Source organism: Nannobrachium achirus (genome assembly GCF_963921795.1).
Source record: "Nannobrachium achirus genome assembly, chromosome: 23".
NCBI classification, from domain to species: domain Eukaryota; kingdom Metazoa; phylum Chordata; class Actinopteri; order Myctophiformes; family Myctophidae; genus Nannobrachium; species Nannobrachium achirus.
This window is the reverse complement of record NC_137830.1, coordinates 48,906,852-48,913,615: the sequence shown is the minus strand read 5'-3', so window position 1 is coordinate 48,913,615 and position 6,764 is coordinate 48,906,852.

Genomic DNA, 6,764 nt, shown 5'->3' with positions numbered 1-6,764 from the left:
AGCACAGACCAGCACCAGCACAAACCAGCGCATGTTGTGTTTTACTGCTGGTCTGTGCTGGTGCTGGTGCTGGTCCAGCACAGACCAGCATGAACCAGCATAAACCAGCACAGACCAGCACCAGCACAAACCAGCGCATGTTGTGTTTTACTGCTGGTCTGTGCTGGTGCTGGTGCTGGTCCAGCACAGACCAGCATGAACCAGCATAAACCAGCACAGACCAGCACCAGCACAAACCAGCACATGTTGTGTTTTACTGCTGGTCTGTGCTGGTGCTGGTCTGTGCTGGTGCTGGTCTGTGCTGGTCTGTGCTGGTCTAAGCTGGTCATATACAAATAGGGACAAACACCCATTTTAACTAGCAGGTTCCAGTGGCGCCGAGGATAAGTGCAGGACTGAAGTGCCGGAGGTAGTAAGTTCAAATCCCACTCACACCCACAATGTCAAAAATAATGGGATGGTGTTTTTTACTGGTGTTTCAGTCCGAGTGTGGGGAAAGGGTGCGTTCGGAAATGCGCACCGGACTGCGCGGGCGTTTATCGTGGGCTTGCCCAGGCCTTACGGCCTGGGCATAAATATAACGATTGCATTCACCACGGCTTCGTAACTCGCGCGGCGCTCCGCCGGCCGCGCGGCCCTGGCCCGCTCTTCGCGGCCACTCGCGCCTGCGGCGCTCGGGGGCGAAGAGCAGGACCAAGGTCCGCTGGCCTTCGCGCCGCTTGCAATGTCGTGGACAATAAAACGAGCGCACCCTTTCATACACTCTGACTGAATCACCAGTAAAAAACACTCTCTCCAAAAATAATGTCACAATCTAATATGGAATACAGAACAGGATTCAAGCACCAGAGCAAAGAGCAAATTAAACCAGCAAAGACCTGGTCCACTTCTCAGGGGGGTCCCCCGGGGGTCCCTGACCACACCAGCACGCACCAGCACAGACCAGCACCAGCACAGACCAGCAGCGCTGGTCTGTGCTGGTGCTGGTCTGTGCTGGTTCATGCTGGTTTAGATGGTGGGACCAGCACAAACCAGCACCAGCACCAGCACCAGCACAGACCAGCTAGAAAACACAACATGCGCTGGTTTGTGCTGGTGCTGGTGCTGGTCTTACTGCTGGTCTTGTGCTGGTTTTTCTAGCAGGGGAGAAACTAATAATATGCTAATGAATTTGTAATAGGCCTAATAATGATGTTAATTCATATTCATGATGAATTCACCTTTATGTAAAATACGCAATTTTCCATTGTTCAGGGTATGCGTTTAATATTCATGTTAAGACATGGTCGGCAGGTGGCGCCATTTAGCAACGTATAGTAGACCAGCTCCAGACTCCAGAGGTATGTTACAGTGTGAGTGTATCATAGTAGTGCATTCATAATTCATGTATGTCTGTGTGTTATTTATACTTTTGCTCCATGAATGAAGAAAAAAACACATCTTTACTCTAAACCATTTTATTGTCATTTCAAATGTCATAAAAAAAGAGAGAAAAAGAAATAGGCACACTGTTTTTGTGGCCTAATACTTTGTTTAGAAATGATGGGCTCCACACATCTACATAATGTACACTTAAGACAAACACAAACGTATAATAAAGTAGTTGCAGAGAAAACAGCATGTGCTTGAGAATATTATCATTCAATTCAACTGCATTCTCAGAAGCAAAAAAAGCACCGTCTTGATAGGAAAGGAAACTTATGTTATTTGGCACTTTGCATAGCTTTAACATGTGGATGTGTTAGACAAAAGAATGCTGTTTGTAAACTTGTGGCACTATAGATACAATTGACAATAAATACAGGGCCATTTCCAACTCTAATGATCTCTGTATGATTATCTAAAGCTATACCATAAACTGCTGAAATTGTAAGTTCCAGCACTTTTCTTTGCATTGAAGTTATCTCAAACCCCGTTCTTTGAGGTGAACATAATGGCCATTGCATTTCAGTTGGTAAACGTTTTGTCCATCACCATCAAAACAGGAAAGTTTGCATTTATTAACCACGGGAAAGTGTGTATTAATTGACCACTTGAACCCCATATACCTGTATACTTAGTTGACCTGATGTTCCTACTTTTTTTCTCTCTGCTGTGTTGAAGAAGGTGGAAAAGGCAATGTTGCCCAGTTATACGAGGATATACAGTAATGTATTCTATACTTCCCGGGTGATATTGCCTCATTGTGATGTAATAATGCTCAAACCGCATGGGGACACAGAAGTTATGTTGTGTTTTGGGTTTGTGTTCGAGAAAAAAAGTGTCACACAGAAGCATTGCTATTCTCTTGTTGCAATGTCATCAGACACATAACCCACTGGATGCACGCACGCACGCACGCAGGAACGCACGCACGCGCACGCGCACACACACACACACACACACACACACACACACACACACACACACACACACACACACACACACACACACACACACACACACACACACACACACACAAAGGTACAAAGGTACAAAGGTAAACGATGGAGAGGGAGAGCTGAGAGTTGCCATAAGGGTATAGTCACAAGGTGGGGAAAAGTACGACTGAGTTACTGGGGCCCAAGATGGAGGGGCCTTAATTATTTCAAAATGTAGCTATTGAAAAATAGCAGATTTACAAGCTCACAGCGTGGCACAGAGTGACGCGCTGCAAGCTTGTAAATCTGCTATTTTTTAAAAGTCGTGAAAATGTGTGCAAATCTTTGTATATGTGTATCATTGTGGCCAAATACATATAATTCCTCATTTAGCTGAACCCCCTGGAACCCCCTCCACAAGGGGGCCCAGGACCCCACTTTGAGAACCACTGGTGTACATTATATGTATGACCACAATTAGTGTGTATATTATGTGTACACTATGGTATGTATGAACATTAGTTCTCCAGGATTTTAGAGTACATAATAAACCATAAGTTTGATGCCACTGTTGCTTGAGATGATACAAACCAGGGACATGCTGGGCCCCTGATTCAGCCCGGGAAAAAGAGTTGGAGAGGCCCTCATTGCGCGCTATAGAGAGAGATCTCTCTCTATAGCGCTGCTGCTACTCAAAGATTTGCCATTTCAGATCATGACAAGTGACAAGCCAGTGGGCCAATTACATGAGTTATATTTCGTCGTTGTCGGGTGGAAACCTTGTATGTCCAAAACCGTTTGTTTTGTATGTATCATTTAAACTTGTTGTGTGCTTGTAGATCTGCTGTTTTCACTACTTTTGTGCATCAGCCTTGTATGATGAAGCAGGGCTTTACTTTGCGAAAAAATGTATACATTTGAAACTTGGAGATACGAGGTTTCTGCCCGACAGTGACGATTTACTTTGTTTGCCGCCCAGACCCCAAAATGGAACGAAGGCCGACATTTTATTTAATTTTTTTTCCAAATGGCCGGCCTGGACCGGCCGGGAATGAACCGGCTGTTCGGGAGTTGTCCCGCTTTTCACAATGGCCAGCACGTCCCTGATAACAAACATTTCAAACAGACAAAGACACTAAGCACGGTTCTGGCGAACACAATAAAGCATTCATTGAAGATCCATTTGGCATGTAGAGGCTATACAAAGTCTAGAGGCTAGAGTACAAAGTCATTCTTAAAAAAAAAAAAAAAAATCTCACTGATATGTAAAATAACTATCCTATATAATACATAGGTACTACAGTGGGACAGTGGCACCACTCCCTCGGAGAGATAACAGTAGCTTCTCTCCAGTTACATGAAGCTTCCATCTTTTCAGAGATATGCCACACGTGGCCCAGAGAGGAGGGTGACATCCTGAATATCGTCAATTTGTTTTTAAAATAATCAATTACATTGATTAGTTCGATTAATTGAGTACCTGAGACAAATAACAGTCCATATTTTTTTTTTAATATAGATATTTTTTGATTTACCACAAATTAGTCATTTTTAATCTGTTAAATTGTCTGTTATAATGTTATCTGCTCCCTTTGTCTGCTGAATATTGCTTGTACGGACTTATACTGTTGTTCCACAAACTGTTGGAGATATACTGTTTTTCCACTTTCCATGAGTATTATGTCTTATAATTCCGAATATATATATGAGTTAAGTAAAAAAATCAAACTCAACAAAATGAGGGGGGAGTGCATTAAGAATTGAACATATTAAAAACTTCTAGTTTGTGGTTTACAGTCTGGTAAATCAAAAAAAAATATCTATATTCAAAATGTTAAAATATGGACTTGGATTGTTTTTGGTCTCAGGTACTGAATTGTTGCACCTCTAAGCCACTGCACCTCTCCTGACGGGAGCAAATGTCTGCTGTCCAACTGTCACCAAGTATGAATTCAGCAACGCATGACCACAGACAGACAGAGGGCTCGCCATGGCGTTGTGTCATGACCACAGACAGACAGAGGGCTCGCCATGGCGTTGTGTCATGACCACAGACAGACAGAGGGCTCGCCATGGCGTTGTGTCATGACCACAGACAGACAGAGGGCTCGCCATGGCGTTGTGTCATGACCACAGACAGACAGAGGGCTCGCCATGGCGTTGTGTCATGACCACAGACAGACAGAGGGCTCGCCATGGCGTTGTGTCATGACCACAGACAGACAGAGGGCTCGCCATGGCGTTGTGTCATGACCACAGACAGACAGAGGGCTCGCCATGGCGTTGTGTCATGACCACAGACAGACAGAGGGCTCGCCATGGCGTTGTAATCACGCCTGCGACGCCCTACAGTGTTTGCACTAATGTAGCCGCCTTAGAAACACAATTGACAGAACAGGGTGCACCGCAACTGGACGTCGACTGGTTCCCAGTCATGTCTGAGCAGGGCACTTTACCATTTACACAGGGCCGTCGATAGGGGGCGGGGGGTAAAGGGTACTGTTTTCCCCCCTCCTGGAAAGGGGGGGCCCTGCCGTTAGTCCATGGGCCATACAAGTTGTCGGTATCAAAAAGGTGGCAAAGGTTACCATGCATTTTATAAAAGCTCTATATCTGTAGATTATATTTTGGTATGATAACCCTTTCTTAGACACAGCTAAATTGGTGTTATCAGCCGCTAGATTTGTTGTCCCATTAACTTTACATTACAGGGAAAAAAAAGCAAAAAATGAATCCACTTTAAATAGCATATGAGGGGTCAAACTAGGGGGTTTTCATGATGCTGAATCCATTGCAAGCATCTGTTTTGCACAAAAAACATTTCTTGGGCTAAAAACTGTCCCACAAGACTATGTTAGTGATGAAAAGTGATGAGTCATCACTTTTCACACTTTTGTGGGGGCTGTTTTAGCCCAAGGAATGTTTTTCGTGCAAAACAGATGCTTGCAATGGATTCAGCATCATGAAAACCCCGTAGCTTGACCCCTCTTATGCTACTTAAAGCAGATTAATGTTTAGCTTTTTTTCCCCTGTAATGTAAAGTTAATGGGACACCAACTCTAGCGGCTGATAACACCAATTTAGCTGTGTCTAAGAAAGGGTTATCATACCAAAATATAATCTACAGATATAGAGCTTTTATAAAATGCATGGTAACCTTTGCCACCTTTTTGATACCGACAACTCGTATGGCCCATGGACTACGTGGGGGGGCCCAAGTTGAACGGGACTCGGGAGCAGTCTAGTTTGTGTAGCAAAGATTTGAGTGACTGTGAAAGAACTTTCTCCCAAGGTAAGATTAAGACATCATGGTTTATATAAACGTTTTTATATTAAGCCTAAATGGTTCTGCCGCCGTGTAGAACTGTTTTTAACTGTTTTTTTGTTTTACTTTAAAAATGAATAATTTCCCGTGAAAAAAAAACAGTATTTTTCGGCCCGCGCTATGCATGGGCGAAAAACAGAGGGGGGCCCACGTGGAGGGGTCCAGGTCTTTGATCTTGACCCCCCTCCCAAAAACCTTTACGACGGCCCTGGATTTACAATTTAGGCATTGAGCAGACGCTCTTAATCCAGAGCGATTTACAATAAGCAAGGTAACACATCAATACATCAACATCAATACATCAATTTGTATGGTACGTCAAACATGGCTGCCAGTCGTGCCAGACCAATTCAATTCCAAGTTAGCTTGGTATCGCCATGGTGGAGTTAAGTCTACATGGCCACTTACTCAGATCTATGTGTTACCATCTAGTCAATTATTGTTTGTGGTTGACTTCAATTAAAGGACAACTTTATTTTTTTACAACAAGGGTTCATATTTTAGATTTTTTGATTTGCATGCATGCCCCAAGGTTGGGGGCATGCATGCAAGTGGCTAAATATGTATTTTTAGACACAATAAATAAGCCCATTCCCAAGATGCACCGCAATCTTTCATGGGCAGATGTGACTTATGCGGCTGTTGTAAATAGTAACAAAGAAATTGCCGGCTTATTGTGTCTAGAAAGACATATTTAGCCACCTGTACGCATGCCCCCACCCACTGAAATAAAAATCCTAAAATCGCTAAAACAATAGAAAGCAGTAAATGAAAACATTTTAACACTCATATTTTCTTTTCTCTTATAACAATCTAAAATATGAACCCTTGTTGTAAAAAAACAAAATTGTCCTTTAAAAGGTCAATTCTATCCATTTTTATTCTATGGCACGGCTTTCTGCATAAAATCGTAGAGCATTCAGACCAGGGCCTACAGTAAAAGCATTTAAACATCTTCGCTGTGTTCTCAGAGAGAAACATTCAGTTATTTCAAGGAGATATCAAATGCAATTCTACACCCTGCTCTGCAGCAAAAATAAATGGTTGTTATTGCTTAGATACAAGTGATGAGGAATAAT